Source organism: Atractosteus spatula, chromosome 9 (assembly GCF_055471065.1).
Source record: "Atractosteus spatula isolate fAtrSpa1 chromosome 9, fAtrSpa1.hap1, whole genome shotgun sequence".
NCBI lineage: Eukaryota > Metazoa > Chordata > Actinopteri > Semionotiformes > Lepisosteidae > Atractosteus > Atractosteus spatula.
In genome coordinates, this window is record NC_142714.1 from 46,226,521 (window position 1) to 46,244,501 (window position 17,981).

The 17,981-nt window shown below is 35.4% G+C and overlaps 1 protein-coding gene across 2 annotated transcripts in view; it reads left to right on the plus strand.

The window, feature by feature from the left end:
• eda (ectodysplasin A) overlaps window positions 1-17,981 on the plus strand; it is a 94,221-nt gene that overhangs the window by 19,793 nt on the left and 56,447 nt on the right. The window lies entirely within an intron of this gene.

Here is a 17,981-nt window from a genome sequence, read left to right on the forward strand (position 1 = left end):
CACAAGCAATTACAATTCAAATATAATTTTAGATATAATAATGTTATCTTTTCTTCATTTGAAGTACTGAACTTTTTTATAAAAATGTCGAAATAATAAGCATGTTATTTCATCAGATTTGTGAAAATACATAACCTTTTCTGCAAACATTTTTTTTGTCTGGATCACTGATTAAGACATATTGACAGCATTAGACAAGACATAGCAAAAATGTTTTCAAGTGTGATTCAAAGAAATCAGGTTACAGATGGAACATTTTATTTTCTTTGTTTTATGCTTATTGCTGTTACTGTAAATGTGCATGTAAAATGTGTTTTGCATAAAATGTTGTTGAAAGTATTGTTGGGAAAATTGGAGATCTTTCCCTAGCAAAACTGTCTAAGACTTGAGTTCTATTGCACATCAGCATAGTTTACTCATATGGCCCTTCCAACAGTATGACTTTCCTTGTAATTTTCTCACCCAATCAGAAAAGTGCTTCTCATGGCTACATCGATAAAACATTTTGAAACGCCCATCTTTTCATTAAAGTTTTCCTTTACATGACTTGGTCCTGTCCAATCCTATCTAGTTCCTGAGATGGGATTAGTTTTAGTGGCAAGAAACATTTCCAGACATAGAACGCTGAAGTACACTTAACAGCAGATACTGATTTAGCGAAGGAATGAGATTCCAGGTGCTTGGTATTTGTGGGTATATGCATAGTTTATTTACTGACTACATCAGATTATTGCAATTTATGGGAAAAATGTTTTCATTCCTTTTTTTAAGCATGTGGTTTCTAAATGACAGAGTCAAGGTTCAGATTCATTTTTGAGGCATTCGTTTCCTGTGAGAATTGCAGCATTATTTACTTTTTCACTGACATTTGTATACTATTTAATTTTGTAAGAAGTGAAAGTGGTAAAGAAAAGATCAAAACCTTTCAATTTTTGGAACATAAAGGTGGTCTTTAGATTCTTCAGTCAGTCTTAATTGTAGGTTTAGAACCAGTCTTATGTGAGTCATACAGTGTGTGCTGGTCATATGGAGCTAATTATACAAAACAGGTTTAATATCTTTCTCAAAAGACCATCAAAGTTGTTATTTTTACTTCCATTATAATGGGCCATTTCCTTCTTTTTCATTTTTTGCATACAATTTATTTACTTATTTTATGATTTATTTTTTTGTTAAAGGTGATATTTTGTTAATGGCTTTTCCCTCAAGCACATTTTGTTGCTCAAGAGAAAAATGCAAACAATATAAAATACTCCATATTTCAGTTTTCCAGTAAAATGACTGTAGCTTTCCAGACATTTAACCTTACATCATTTTTTTCTTTACAACTCAAAAACACATGAGTGTTTATGGTATGCTTGCATACAGTGTCTTGCAAAAGTATTTAAACCCTTGCATAGTTCCCACATTTTGTTGCAGTTCATTCAAAATATAAGTAAATAATTAAGATGAAAGGAGAATGGAAAAGTGATGAGTGCATAAGTCAAGCACTTTGCTGTGGTAAAACCTAAATTAATTTAGGTACACAAAATTATCTTAACAGTTTATCACACAGTTACTGGTGGCTCTCTGTGTGAAATAATAGTGTTTCACATGATTTGAGAATAAATACACTTATTTCTGTGAGGTCTCTCAGTCAGGCAGTGAATGTCAAGCAAAGATTCAACCGTGAAGACCATGAAACTTGCTGATGTTTTTGCCCCAGGAAAGACATTTTGCTAATTTATTTCTAAAACCGGGTGCTTGTATGTTCCATCTCACTCCTATCAATTACTGATGATTAATTGGTTTTATCTTTCAATCTCTGATCTACTGTTCAGTAGGCCTTTTTTGTATTGTTTTGAGTTAATAACTTAATTATAAATCGCCTACCAACTTTTCACACATTTTGAAGAGGCACAAGGCTTTATTTTGAAACTATAATTACTGTGTTAAAACGTTTCAGCTTACTGTTGGCAAGTTCTCTTACCGTCGTTCTGGTTGAAGAAAAAGTATTTCCTTTGTGAAATGAAAAAGTATAGCAACATAAACACCATGACTGCTTGTTGGAACATACCATTGGCATTAGTTTGAGTTTTAGCTGATGCTTCTCTCTGAAAAATCTACCCTTGTTAAATTTATCTTTGCACTTCATAATAAAAAAGTTGATGATAAATTTATATTTAATCTGTTACCACTTATCTGTATATCCCTAAAGCGTCCATTCTCTGCAGGCTATGCTTCACTTTCCTGTTATGTTCACATGGTCTTAAATCTTTCTTGACCTGCATCACTATAGCTATGAAATCAAGTTATGTCCAATATTTCATACTGAATGTATCACTGCTTATGTTGTATAATAAGTTTCAGTTCTGAGAATAGACTTAAATGTTGAGTGTAATTCTGTTACCTATGTTTTTTTTATCAAGACTGAAATATATAACATTACCGATTTCTCCGACATATTATAAACCATTTTATAAAACACTTCAAAGAAGTAACTGTTCTGTTCTACTGAGGTGTGGTACTCAATGAATTGCACGCAAACACTGAGAGTGTCTGTTCTAGGATTGTTTAAAGAAATACATGTCATATGTTACAGTCAAGTAATCAGCGTAACTGATATTTGACATTTGTCTTTAGTGACCTACAAAAATGCCAGACTAATCATGGAGTAACTAGGTGACTAGAATAAAAATGCAAATTTGGAATGATCAAACTTTACATCTCAGTAGATTTGTTGAAAGCTACACTGTGTAATTGATAGAAGGAAATTTTGTATTGTGTAATTTTTGAAGTAACAGGAAAATGTCAAGACATATGTACAAGATGTTGTTGTGAGGTTCTTTCTTTATCAAGGCAATAACATCGGGGCCAAGTTATTATGGCAATCAACTGTCTGTTTTCAAAATACCTGACTGTAAATCCCTACTAAACAAATTTTAAATTGAAAGGCAACAAATCAGAATAAAATGTTCAATTCAATCTCCTTCTTTTAACACATTTTAATTAAATTCTGCAAATTTATAGAGTTTCTACTAGAGGACGTGTCCTCAGAAATGATAAGTCTTAATTTTCTTCTTTTCTTTCATCTGCTGTATCCCTGCTTTATCGTGTTACAAATATGTCTAAACAAGAGCTGTGATGTTGCCTGTGTTGCCGTGACAGCAGCAGACAAAATGACATTTTGTATTTGTCACGCAACGTCTCAGATCTTGTAATGAAACACCCAAACAAAAATCTAAGATGACGAGTGATGTAATACTCAAAGGGAGATGGGAGGCATGATGGATTTGCATCTTCTGTATCTTCTAGGATTAAGATAAAACGATTTAAGAAACTAATTAGTTGAACTTTTCTGTTTCTTTTTCATTTCATTTCTAAATGATTTCCTGCATTTGACTGCTTGAAGGCTTACAGTTTCACAATATTAAATTTGAATTTTTGAATTTCAGCCCTTTGAATGATCAAGCAACTGGCAGGTCATATAATTGGGATCTTCAATTCTGTGGCTTTGTTCGTATTCCAAAAAAGGACCTTGTTTAACTCTATATTGTCAGAGGATTAGGTACTTCCGATTACTGATGGGTCTGACTTCATGGTGAGAATGGACTGTAGGTTGCAGCATTGAGCTGATATAATGACTTGGCTACGTGAAATTAGAAAGTAAAATAGGGACAACACAACAACAATACAGTATGTTTATTTCATGTTTACTGTTCAGATCAGACTTTTGCATTAAGATCTTGAAAAGCTAAGCTCCTGTGCCTCTGTATGCCATGTTAAATAGAACTAACTTGATATTCATCAGGCAATATTGATCTTTTGTTGTCAGCTTACCATCTTCTGGTGTTTGTTTGCTTCAGGGAATGTTTTCAGGGAGTGAATGCAGTACTGTATACGCAAACAAAATGGATACAAATTAATGAAAAATGAAAACAAATTTCACAACACTTCATAAAGTGTTTCTCTCTTTCTAACAGATCAGTTAGACAAAGAGTAAACCACAACTTGTTTCAGTGAGCCATAAATAATGAAAAGCAGAAGAGAAATGTAAAGATTGAGAACCAAGTTGCTGATTGTTTATCATTACCAGCAGCTATATCACCCTGCAAGTAGCAACCCACTGAAGCTTAAGAGGTGTGAGCCTGGCCAATACCTGGATGGGAGACCTTGTGGGGAAAAAAGCTAAGGTTGCTGCTGCTAAGGTTGCTGCTGCTAAGGTATTAGTGGGACCAGTAGGGAGCGCTCACCCTGTAGTCTGTGTGGGTCCAAATGAACCAGTATAGTGATGGGGACTTGCATTCTGATGAGATGTTAAACCGAGGTTCTGACTGTCAGTAGTCATTAAAAATCCCAGGGTGCTTACCTTGTTGTCTGTGTGGGTCCTAATGCCAGAGTATAGAGATGAGGACACTATACTGTAAAAAATGTGCCGTCCTTCAGATGAGACATAAAACCGAGGTCCTTACTTCTCTGTGATCATTAAACATCCAAGGACATCCTTTAAAAAGAGTAGGGATGTTAATCTTGGTGTACTGGCCAAATTTCCCCCTGTCCTTAATCAGTCATTATCTCTTAATAAACCTCATCTGTGAAATGGCTTCATCTTCCTATTCTCAACTCCACTGAGAGCTGATGTGTGGTGAGTGTCCAGGTGGGTGGAGGTGGAGTGTGTTGTTGTCGATAATAATAATCAGTCTGGGAACAAAGTCACTCCAGTAGTACTAAACATGGAATGAATAAATGGCCTCTATTCGTTTGTAACCTTTTATGTTCTTATACTCATTGCTGGTTCTTCATTTTGCAAATGCAGTTTGATTGTTAATATCTTGAGTTAGTATGTAGGCACTACTGCATATACGTAGCAACTGTTTTGTCAAATTTTTAAAGTAAACGTTGATACTCTTTTTTCCTTTTTTACATACAAGTCTTTATCCGTTATGTACTCATGAATCATGATTGGATCCCAGGTTGGTGTTAACATGTAACAGCAGCCTATTTTGCCACTAATACAAGAAGTGTGGAGCCCAAGTAAAACATGCTAAAAAATTCACACTCCAGAACTGATACCTTCCAAGTATAAAATGAAAAGAATGTGTTAAGAATATAAATTTCTTTGACCTGTATTGGAAAGAGCTGGTTTCAGTTTGGTGCCAACCTTTTTTGAGACTTTGAATGTTGTCTTGGCTTTGTGTAATGACTATCTTTGCAGATTTAACACAAGCGTGGTCTTGAGATCATTGTGACCGTTGACACAGTTGAAGAAACTCCAGGGTTTTTTAAAATTATTTTTGGCACATCCCTCTTGCTTTGTGATGATAATTTTTTTAATTTCACATGTTGTATCCCAAAGATCTTCTTTCTGTGGATATCTTTCTGAATGAATAATGCCATCTGAAACGTGTATAGAAATTGCCCGTCAGACTCAGTCATTGTGCTGTGCTAATATGATGGCAATGTTAATATCATCCATCACACCACATTCCACCATGTCAAATGTACGTCTGTGGGATATAATTTTATTTTATTCTGTTTTTTATGTGTGGCATAAGACAAAAGAAGTTCCTCTTGATGGTATATGATTTCAGGAACATCTGTTCGATATGCACACCTCAGCAGGTTTTTATGTGTGTTGGCAAAGTTAGGACTGGTAACTGTTTGCAAGCCTCTGCTGGAAACATTGCCTCATTTTCCCCAAAAAACATTATCAGGAATGGAAATCTAAATACTAGTGACATGTAATTATAGCCAAATTAAAATTGGTTTGAATATTTATCTGCTTTGAATGTGGCTGAAATTAAGTATCAAATTTTCTTTCTTTGAAAATAAGTTTTTTTAAAAAGGTTTTCCATTGGTTTTTATTAAGCCAATTTAAAGCTTAAACATTTTTTTCTTTTGAACATGAATTCTACTGCAGGACTTATTTTAGTCTAGGGGTCAGCAAACTACGGCCCGCTTAACTTTTGCGGGCCACTCAGTACTCACCACTGCTTGAATCTTAAGGGTTACGTTTTGCATCAGATATTGAAAGTGGCCTCTGCTTGTTAACTCTGCTGCTCTCTCTCAGCACTAACAGTCAATTGCAGAACAACACCTATTGCACGATGCATTTTACTTTTAGCCTATCACACGTCAGCTTTGGCTTAGGATACATACGCCTGTGCTACAACCGATTCTTACCGTAAATACATTTGGATTTTTGTTGCCTACTGTGATTGACTCAGTCATGCAAATGACGTCTAATGTATGCTTTCCTGTTTGAAAGCAGGTAATGATTTCAAACAGTTCTAAAAGTTATAACTGACAAGAGGCTAACTGTAAGTTATTCCTGCCATGTCGGAAAAAAAGAAAGATCGATGCAGAGGGTCGAAAATTCAATGACAAATGGTCAGAAGACTACTTTTGTGTCCCTTGGAAAGAAAAGGTAATGTGTCTCACTGTATCTGTCAGGAAACAATCGCCGTGATTAAAGACGACAACATAAAAGGGCATTATGAGACAAAACATCGGGCTACGTTTTCCGAATACACAGGATTTGGATGGAGAGAAAAATTAGAACAGTTGAAAAAGTCGTTTCAGAGGCGGCAAAAACTGTTCACGAGAAAATTCGAAGATAATGTTGGGGCTACCCGAGCTAGTTATCAAGTATCACAGCTTCTAGCAGCAGTTGGCAATCCCTTCATGGACGGTGAGAATTATTAAGCAGTGTATGCAAGAGGTCACGGAGGAGATGTGCCCAGAGAAACGTGACCTATTCCAGTTGGTGAGTTTATTGGCTAAAGGATTTCACTCAGATGGCCCAGCAAGGTTAGTAAAAATGTTTTAACTGGCCCTTGCTCTAAAAAGTTTGCCAACCCCTGTTTTAGTCCATCCATCCATTTTCTCCTTTCGCTATCCCTGCAAGCAACAGGCACAAGGTTCCCTAGACAAAGCACCAGTCCATCACAGGGCACACACAAATACAGACATGCACACATTCAGACCAGAGACAATTTTCCCAGAAGCCAATTAGCCTACTAGCATGTCACTGGACTGTGGGAGGAAACCACAGCGCCTGTCGAAAACCCATGTGAACACAGGAAGAATTGAACCAACAGCTCCAGCTTTGCCAGGCAGCTATACTAAACAGTGACACAGTGCCTCCAATCTTCATTTAATATTTTCTCCTTTCACATTTTATAGTAGCTTTAGATAATCTGTGGTTTATACTGTATGCAGTATATTATTTACATGATTTGTGTGTGTCATTTTGTGCCTATCTGGAGTACTTGTAGTGCTAGAGTAGAGGCCCACTCCATATCAAAATACCATGATTGTGTATTGATTTAGGTACTGTTATTCCAGAATTCTGCTACAAAACCAGCATTCAAAAACAAAATGCAGTATTTGCTAGCTAAGGTAAAGCAATATTGATTTTGTGCTTATGTACAGTATATTGCTTCTTAAGGAAAAAAAAAAGTCTTATTATTTTTCTCCGTTCTGTGTTGTCTGGTTGTTTTCTTTAAATGGCGTAATAGAATGTGTGTATTTCTATTTTGAAAATAAAAAAAAATATTTTAACATCCAAACCTCACAGTCTTTCACACAGTAGGTCTCCCACTGTTTAGAAATTCAAATTACTAGGCTCGTTCTTTCAAAGAAACACTGTGTTCCTTCTCAAATGCTTAATTGTTTTTAGATTTGTTTAGATCTTGACAGTCCTGCACTGTGTGCCAAATTCATCAAAACAGAATTTCAGCCTGGCTAAATTAACTGTCTCAAAACATAAGACAATAACTAAAACCCTTGGATTTAAACTTGGGAGTTGAATTCAGTGTTATCATGCTACCTGAATAAGAAAGTAATTCCAGTGAGTATATTTTAATCACTCCATTTCAATGGTAATGTAAATGTTTTATTGTTTTGGATGCCTATATTTTCTACACTATCCAGTGTGGGAATTAGTGAATGCACAACTGCAAAAGAGGCCACGTTGATATACATTGTTATATGTATATTATCATTTGATCACATGTAATCAAATGACATGACCTACAAATAGAGGAGTGAAAACTGGCAAATGTTAACAGCAATTAATAGAGCGTTGGGCATGCACAATGAGTTAGAGACTACCAGTGTCTGCGATTATGCTGGAGTGATGTGGTGCCATTTTTCCACAGCGAAGTCAGTCAACTTATGACAGGGTGGTAGAAGTCAACAATGCTGTCTGGTGAATCTATTTAAACCATGCCACACAATTAAGAAATCACCAGGCCCCTTCACAGCTGGAACCAGACATTTAGGGCTGTATGTTTCTCTGTCATCCATTTGTTGAGAGCGTGGCAAAGGATGGTTCATCTGACCATATCACATTTCTTCAGTGCACATTATTCCATTGCCTGTGCTCTTTGCATCACAGGACTTGAAGAGTACATTGGTGGTGTGACAAGTGATTTTTGCAGTGCAATCCTACTGGTATGTTCTTATGACTTTGGTATTTTGCTCTTTTAAGTTCTCCTTGGACCATTTTTGATGAAACTGGCTGTTCATGCCCCAGGTTAAACCTTCCAGTCAATTGATATGCAGTTGCTCATCTTTTTTGCTGTGAACTTGATTCTGGAGTGTGTACTTCCACTACCTGTTGTACATTCCTGATGATGTTGGTTTGGAAATCGGAGGGAAAGACATGACATTGAACAACTGTGCAATGATATTTATGAAACCTCTGCAAGTCGAGCTGTCTTGACCACTGAAGCTACTGCCAAATGCACCCTAACAGTCATCCCACTTTCTGACCATTACTTCTTTCCAAGAATACTAAAAATCACAGTTTTTAAACTGACCTTTACACTAGAGAGGATTTGTTTTCCTTTACTATACTGTATATTGTAGCTGATGCCACAGTGAAGCTCTTAAGGTATATTGTTCTTGGTGAGGAATGTATAGCACCATAATGGTTCAATGTCTAGTAGTTTGTTGTCTGTCACACTTTTACTACATATGACTGTTACTGTGATGTGCCTGAGAACCCTGCCAGGTGATGGCATTTTGAGTAAGCTTTGGTATCATCAGCTTACCACCAGCTTGCCAGGTGATTGTGTGCTTTCCACATTGTCTTTGAGAACTGCATCTCCTCCTTTGTCATTTTTTATGACGACAGTAGCTTTTGCAGAGCAGCATAAAAATGCACATGAAGGGGAATTATATATGTGTTTTGTCATTCCCAAGTGAGTATAAATGTTGCAGTGTTGATATGTGATGATTACAAATTGTTGGATTTGGAGGGCACAAAAATCAGATCTAGACTATCTAAAACTACTACTTTTACTGAACATTTTGGCTGCAGGATAATATCAGGATACTAATGTTTCCAAAAGATATGAAGAGTATATGTATAGGTGATTTGGACTTAAAATCATTCATGGTAAAACACAGCATGGTATACTATTTTAATGAGTTGCCTTTTATTTAATTTAAAACCTCAGTGTGTGGTATTTGGTTTGGAGTGTGGAAAGAGCTACAGAGAATAATGTCACTTTTACGCTTATATGGAAACATATGTGCAGACAAATGTTAAGCTTTCATCGTGTAATTTTACCTTGGTTGGGGTATATTGAGTACAAACCCTGGGAAAGCGTGAAAAGATAACTTTTTCGTCTTGGATTAAAAGTGAGCAGATTGTACCACTGTAATATTAAATAGTTGGAGTGTGATGTTAGGGAAGGAGACATTGATAAATGGTGGAAAAGTGAAATTCAGGCCTCACTGTTGCTGTGCAGCAGATGTGGAACCACAGTTACGAAATGTGTTTTATGTGGTTTCTGGTTATCCCAAATTGAGATTGTTGAAAGCCACAACGTGCGTAGTTTCTGCCAGGAGGAAGGGTTGGGTGTTCAGTTGGGGGAGAAGAAAAAAAAAAACTGAGGTAGCAGGTGGAAAAACATATTAGCCAAATTACTGGCAGGTGCTCTGAAGGTTCAGATAGAGAACCCAGCATGGGCATTTGGCCGAACATTTGGTATTTGGCAGCTTTCCACTAAAAACAAGATGTGGCTATTCAGCTACCTAGCTCTGCAAGTGTCGACAGTTTCAGGAATCATGACATTAAATGTTCTTAAATGAAGATGGTGGTTCAATAAAGGCTGAAGCCAAACAATCCTGTCAAACATACTACAGAATTCAGAAACAATATACCACTACAGAAAGCAGTTTTGCTCAATTTTTGCTCAATTTGTGTCTGAGAAAAATATTTAGGTTCTGTCTTTCCTCAGTTTAGGTTCGTCATGTAGTTGATGAGTAGGTATAATGGCATAAGAAACAAGTACTTTTAAAACATCTGTGGATACGGGGAATGTTTCTTGGGCACTTAACATCTACCTCAATTTCTTGTAAAAGTTTGTGCCTTCAAAAGGATGAATGTTTGGAGCCTTTTTTTAAAGCTATTTAATGAACCCTTTTAATCTGGCATCAAATACTAAAGAGTAAAGGAAAGGTGGAGCAAAAATAGCAGTGAATAATGACTTTCTGGAATAAAGATGTTGAAAAAATTGAAGTTTTTCTTTAAAAAGACCAGATGACGAATATATGTATGTCAATGGAGTGTTTGGATCTGCTTAGAATATCTGAAACAACAATACCATGTGAGATATCAGAAGTCACAAAACACATTGGTTTTTAAAGCAATTAATGATCTATTACATAAGAAGACAAGAATGATTGAATTGAAAATGTAAAGGGGGCTCTTGGCCCATTTGCTCATTTTGTTGCTAGTAGCTTATTGATCCAAGAATCTCATCAAGAAGTTTCTTGAAGGATCCCAGCCTCGAGAAAATGGTTTGATAATTTGTTCCATATATCCATGATTTTTACTGCAAATAAATGCCTGCTGTTCTCAGTCCTCAATCTACTGGTACTTAATCTCCATTTATGACCTCTGGTTTCTGGTCTTTGCATCTGAGGCAGTGATTTGTCATAACTTTTGAATTTTGAATTACTTTATGGTTTTAAATACCTCAATCAGATATTTTGGAGTCTTCTTTGTTCTGAAATATGCACAGTTACACTAGTGTTCTGGAATACACCACTTCTCTTCCTTGATCTGCACATTAGAAATACCAATTTGTTGACCAATATAGGAACAAGTAACATACAGTAAAGGTTACAAATAAGAGGAGAGGAGTTTTTTTGCTAGTAGTTAATTGATCTTTCTAGAAGATGTAATTGATGTGTTAACATAAACACTTAGATCTTTTTTATATGTATCTTCAAATGAAGCATTTCCTAATGATCCATCCATAATTTATGCTTCTGCTACCTGCATATTTATCACTTGGTGATCCTAACACAGACCACAGTGGTATTTTGCTAATTACATCACCCAGGTGTGAGCATGCACACCTTACCTGTTTTCTGGTAATTTCCAAAACTAATCTAATCAGAAACCATGTCTACAATTTCAGATTCAGCTGCTTGTTTTTCCCAATCTTTGTGAATTCTCAGTATTAAAGGTGTTTTAGTATTGATGAAGACAAGTGGCATGTATAAGGCTCTGTTTTTCATATGTAGTAGTGGAATTTCACAGTCTATATGCTTATAGCTTCAGTGCTCTGATGTGTGCCGATTTAAAATCCTAGCAACAACATCTTGAAAAGATAAACTCTTTCATGTCACCACTTCAGTAAAAAAAAATAAAAAGAGTTCACAAGTGTCTCATAAAAATACACCACCTGCTTACTGAAGTACTGAAACTGAACAGTTTCTACTCTGAAAATTGTAGAATCACATTAACAAATAATTTACTAGCTTTTAAGAGATTTTGCATATTGAATGTATTTGTGTCGACTCGAGTTGGACTGCAAATACCCTCCACTAAGCCTAGACAGTTTTTGAAATCTTGATCAGCATCCTATATGTACATTTCTGTAGAATGTTCAGAGATGTAGAATCAGAGATTTATTTTGTTGAAATGGAATCTAGTTTAAACAGTTTTCTATCATTTTATTAACCCTAAAAAGGAGTGGTCATTTTGAATTTGCCACATTACTTCCACCTGTCTGTCAAGCACCTGTCTACTTACAACAACATGATGTTGTCTATAAGCTGTCAAAGAGAAACTGGTTTTCACTCTTAGAAAACACTGGTAAAAGGTTTGTACTACTATAGTATTTCCAAAAAATCTCAACCACAAATTCATTTTTCCTGAGTGCAACTTTTCCATTCATTTTCATTTCTGCTTTACTTTTGCTTCCAGGGTCACAAAGGCATTTCAGCTTGTGAAATTGTCATGTCTGAAGGGCCAGGATTGTCTTTTTTGGTGTGATGTCCAAGAGCCTTCGTGATTCCATGATTAAAAACAGCTGTGCAGCATTATTGGGACTGGATGAGATAAGGCGTAGTCTGAAATGTCCCAAGCTCTTTGTTGATATGCAAAATGTTTGATGTCAGTTACAGGGCAGCCAGACTCATGAAAAAAATGTTTTTCATTTGTCATGTCAGAAAACCTCATATGAGTTATACTTTGTTGCAATCTCTTCTCGGTTAATCCTTATCTGGAATTTACTGCACCATTTGTTCTCTTTCAAAAGCAATAAAACCCAATCACAGGGATCAGTGCCTCTTTCCCCGATTGGGGATATATGGAATAATCTACTGAGGTCATGTAAGTGAAAGGTGCAGGTATTTCCTCATGATAATAGACACATACTGTACATGTAACAGCAGCAGGTTAGAGATGAGGTTAGAGAAGGAAGGCTGGTAAACAGGGAGTATACAGTACGTGATCCACATTAACTTGCATTTATGCATACCAAATGCAGTATTCAAGATGTGTCACCCCTAACTTTTTTTGAGGTTACATTAAGCATATTAGCTATAAACTGAGCAGTCTTGTAGGTCCTCTTAAGAATATAATAAAGGTTACAAATGAGAAGAGGCCATTTAGTCCATCTGACCTGTTTTGTGGTTAAGCGGTTAATTCACCCAAGGATCTCATTCAGCAGTTTCTTGGAAGAAATTGACAGCTTCAACAACATGGATGGATATTTTGTTCCATGCAAGCTGCTTTATTGGTGTTCCACATTGAATGTAAAGTCAATAAACATGGAGATTTCCATTTTAGAACAAATAATACAATGTCCTTATTAACAACACTCCAAAAAATGAATAGGATACCACTTTCTATTTGATTTAAATAATAAATTAATTCATTATTGAATAAAGCTGTGATTTAGAGAATTTCAAAGTTATGGCCATCATGCACCCTAGAGACAAATCTAACTTTAAAATGTTTAAAGTTCAAAGAGTAACATACAAATGCAGATAACTAGTCATATATTCAGAAAAGTTGTGGTAATAAAACATGAATATGACATTTGTAGATTTATTCATATTTGTTTTCAGGTATTGGACTTTAATAAATCATTTATTTTTAAAACAGCTGATATGCAGCTAAGATCTCTTGGAAATGGTATTTGCTAAAAAGCCCCAAAACCGCTTACATTAGTGAGGTCAACACAGTTTTGCAGGATTTGTTTTGACAGATCATTGCCTTTGTGTTTTTTTAGCACTCAGTTTATTTTTTTACATCAATCCTTTAAATATTTCTTGTTGCAGATCCTGTGAAAGACAAAATGTGAGTCATAAAGAAAGCATCTCTTGGCTATTGAAAAGAGCAGCAATATATATTCTAATTTTTTTTGTGGAAAAGAAAAATTCAGAACTTCTAAATTTTTCTTACCATAACTCTTTTTTTCAAAAGGCCAAGTGTTTCTTTAAATCATCATGTGTATGACATGGTAGAATTTTGTTTCCCTAAATGTACTGTGTTTCTTAGAATTCACTGGAACCGGGTGAAATGTTCCTACTCTTCAGTTGCTGTTTCTTGTTCTCTTTTAGAGAAATATCCACAAGGTCTTGGAGGAAATTAAAATGTAAAATTCTGAGAATCTATGTCTATGGCTGCCATTATTTTCTGATTCCAGGTGTTACAGGAGTTTTAAGTTGGTATAGCTGAACCAAATGCTAGTTTATTCATAAGCTACAGATGTATGATATACTTTAAGGATATATTTTTTAATTTTTATACAGTGCATTTCATCACAAACAATGTCAAAGTGCTTTACATATGGAAGGGGATTCCCTTCATCCACTTCTGAAGTGCATCTACCCACTTGGATGATGCATGAAAGCATTTGTCAGCAGACTCACTGCATATATGGCAATACATGGGAATTCATAAGATGTAGTCTGCCTTTGCTTCTTATTGTAAATATCTTATAAATGATGATAACTAGTAAGATCTTCAGTAATGCAAGGACGGTAAATATTAATGTGAAAGCAAACTGAAATTTACTGAGTGAGCCACATGCATCTGAAAAATATTTAGGAAGCTAAAGAAACCATTGATGGATTGAGTTTGTTCACCCAATTCACAATTTCAGTATGCAGCTCTGGCTAACAAACTGAAGCATAATTTAATCACTTTTGGAAGGTGAGATTATTATTGCTAAATTAAATAACCAGCAAGTGTGAAAGCTAGCCTTCAAAAATGTTTGAGCACCTTACAGAAATCTGTATTTTTTGTGATTATGTGACTAGTTGTAGGAGACTCTTGGGACAACAGGAATAGGGAACATATTTGGATGTATTTATTGCTGCTGTTTCAAAGACTGTTTCAAATGCTTTCACCCTCCAGGCTTCAACTGGAGAAATTTTACAGAGTACATTTTCTTCAAACCTAATCATTTTACAATAAATTGGAGCCACTACAGGAGACAGCTATGAAATGCATGCTTTCTACATCTTTTATATAAGTAAAGTTAGATTTCTCAGCTTTGATAAGATGATCTGGCACATATTCAGTAAATTTCCACCTTCTCTGACATCTGTTTTTTGACTAATGTTTTGATACTCAAGAACACTTGTTTCTGCTATCTGGCTTCTTACAATACTCCTTTATAGTTTCTCATAAAAGTAATTAATTTGCACCACATAGTCCACTTAACTCCTGGGTGCCCCACCTTCCTTCAGTAACCTGCAGAACCATTGTGGCTTTGTCCATCCTCGCCCATATTCTGCTAAATCAAAAATGTTTACTCCCAGATTTTCAGCAAAATCACTGTAGCTCTCATGCTTTTCAGGCCTTGAGGTAATCTGTCAAATAGTTTGGCCTTGTTGTTCACTGTTCCATCAGAAATAGTTGGAACCACCTAATTTTATATAAACTGTATAAACAGCCCTTTCGTAAGTGGGTTCTGTTGCCCTAACCATAGCTTTTGTATTGCATTTAAAGATAATTAAATTTGTTTGAAACATGCACAGATGGTTCATCTATGAAGAGTGCAGGCCTAGGAATCACATGTTTTCAATCAAATTATATTAATTTTCTATGAAGTTAAAAAGGCTTGCTTTTGAAAGTAGTCATGGCACCAAGGATACTACATCTACTGTGTTTGTAAATTGTAACCAAGTTCTGTTTCTAGTAAAGGAGGCCAATGCACGAGAGAGTCACAAACATGTAGAAGTGAGGTTCTCAAAGCTGTGGCTTTGCTACTGTGATGACAACCAAATGATTTTCCAAAGCTGCACACTTGAACCTTGTGTACTAGTCCCATAATGTCATCTCTGAATTATTTCATTGTGTTGAAGTAAGGGTCCTTTATGTTAGAATTATAATGCTTCTTTCCTTTATGACTCGGTCCAAGTCTGTTGGGCTTGAGAAAAATAGAGCATCATCACATAATTTAAAAGGAAATGATGCTCTTAAGAATGGACCAATTGTGTTTTGGTTTCTTTCATGGTAGCCACATAAAATCAGGGTAATGACTTAGACATTTGGCAGTACTGTGTAATGCTTAGCAAAACCTTATTATATGGCTTTTTGAAAAAAGTCACTCCAGTACAGATTAATAATTACAAACTCTTGCAGATTCATGGCCACACTTGTGGAATAGTATTGCACTAGATGTTTATAAGGAAGTTCTGATCACAGATTTCGAATCTGAGTTTCTCCTCAGAATGTATAAGGAAGCAAAACTGAGATTTTAATAGTTTCATCTCCTTAGCTAGATCAAAGACGATTAATGTTGAATCATAGATATTCTGTACAAGGGGTATTGATCAACCAGATACATCAGCTTTATATATGCAATTAAATTGAATGTTCCTTGCTTTTCATATTCTCGTTTTCATAGTCCGTTTTCACACATGCTTCTCTTCTATGAAAAAGGAGTTTATAACTTCCTCCCTGTAATTTGTAATTAGCACTGAAGTCACTTATAATGTTATAATGTCCTACAATACTTACTTCTAGTTTCAAGTCTACAAAATGCCTAATATATATATAATGTCTACATATATATAATGCCTTATTTCATGATCAGACACCTCACATCTCAGTTCATCGAATCACTATAAAAATAAATATTACTGTGTAAACAAATAATTTGTTGGGATAGCAAAGCATTAAAAGACGTTTGAATGCCAGTCCTTTCTTGGAATGTGAAGGTAGAAGGTGATGTATTTTGCTTTTCCTTGAAGTAAGAAAATAATAACATTTTAAAGTCTTATAAGGTAGTGGTTTTGGTGTAAAGAAGTCTTTTTCTGTGAAGTAACCCCACTTGGAACTTTAAATGTGGATGTTCAGCAATTTGATGTTTGTCCTTGAATCGCAATGTTTTAGATAGTATTTATAGATTTGGCGTATAAACTATTTTCCATATCCAATAAATTTTGTCACTAAACCCTTGAAAACCCCTTTTAATGGCTTTATGACCTGTTATTAGATACTGAAATCTATAAATTAACTGTTCGTCTTTCCAAAGCTTTAGAGTCTGATCTCATGAAGTGCATGGCTTACCAGTTCCTGTAATTTTCTTTGTCCAAGAAAAAGTGGTTTATAAATCTGAAGGTCAATTAATACATTACAGATGATGATATAATTAGGGTTTCTGGGAAGATGATTATTCCCTTAAAGAGCAGACGTGTTGTAAAGTACAAAGAAAGAGGACATCATGCCTTTTGTTGGAAGCCAAAAACCACTAATAAAGAATCCATTTGAATTTATTTTCTCATACACTGTTCTGAAGTGTTAGGTTTTAAGTTTCCTAGAGACAAACCAGCCACCCAAGTAATATCTTTATCTTAGAATAATCAAGTTAATGCATATAGCTTTATACTCCCATCACAGGTGAGAGAGTTGAGGTGTTTTTTTGCTGAAGTGAACCCAGTGATTATCAGCATTGAATTGCATCAAATTCTCAGTGATGTTTGGATTGATAGTATAGTGTAAATGTTTTCAAAGACTAGCCTTGTAGTATATTTCACATTGTTTTGCAATACCAGCTTTTAATGCTATCTAGCAAGCTATAAATTATTTTAATAGATTTCTGACACTATATTTATTTACCACATCATAAAATGTAGTTTATCGTTGTGACAATTTTCTATCTATGTTTGTACTACATTTCAGTGAAGTTCTGCCAAAAAATTTACTGACTTCAAATGAGTCCTCTGCTCTTCAGCCAATTTTTCTTGCACTGTAGCATATCAGCCCTTCTAACTCAAAAGATATTGTGGGATATAATGCTCAAGATGCAATGTTTAAATCATTAGCCTTTTTTAACAGTCTTTTTTTGATCAAAGTAGTTTTCCTTGAAGACAAAGATGCATATGTTGTATTGTGTAACTTCCAAGTTGTCTTGGACAGGGTAGTTCATGGATGACTTTGGTTAATAGCCCAAAATAGCCTGACTGATCCTTTGCCCAAACTGTTGGTTTTTTTTGCACAAAGGAGCCAAAAAATGTACTGAAATTGGAACCTGAGGTTACTTGAAGAAAGGCCTTATAATTAAAAATGTGAGTCCAGTGGAATGTGAGTAATGCTTTAATAGAGCAGCTCTTGAGAGGCATGTGACAATTAAGAGGTTAGGTTACAACTAGCAGTTACTGGATTAATCATGTAAATACAATGTTGTCGCTTCTCTTTTTTTCATGTGGCGGAGCCCAGATTATTACTGTATGAA